This window comes from Cystoisospora suis, assembly GCF_002600585.1.
Source record: "Cystoisospora suis strain Wien I chromosome Unknown contig_6911, whole genome shotgun sequence".
In the NCBI taxonomy this organism is placed as follows: Eukaryota; Apicomplexa; class Conoidasida; order Eucoccidiorida; family Sarcocystidae; genus Cystoisospora; species Cystoisospora suis.
In genome coordinates, this window is record NW_027159698.1 from 1 (window position 1) to 256 (window position 256).

The 256-nt window shown below is 41.8% G+C and overlaps 1 protein-coding gene across 1 annotated transcript in view; it reads right to left on the reverse strand.

Moving 5' to 3' along the window:
- Positions 1-28: 28 nt before the first annotated feature.
- CSUI_010205 (bromodomain-containing protein) overlaps positions 29-256 on the reverse strand; it is a 4643-nt gene continuing 4415 nt past the window's right edge. The window contains exon 3 of the mRNA XM_068070310.1: positions 29-129. The gene's annotated coding sequence lies outside the window, so the exon portion shown is untranslated. The remainder of the gene's footprint in view (positions 130-256) is intronic.

Genomic DNA, 256 nt, shown 5'->3' on the forward strand with positions numbered 1-256 from the left:
CGTCTTCGTCTTCTTCTTCTTCCACCCGAAGCAAAAGAAAAGCAAGAAGACACGTAGACGGGGAGGCGGCTTGTCGAGAAACTGTCGCTATCATCTTCATAGGTATGTGGATGGATGGATGGATGGTGTCTACAATAGACATTAGACACACATCAAGACACACTCCTCTTCACAGACACTCGAGCGTATCTTTCCTTAACAAGAAGAAATCATATATCTACTACATACAACATAAAGACATACATATACATACACA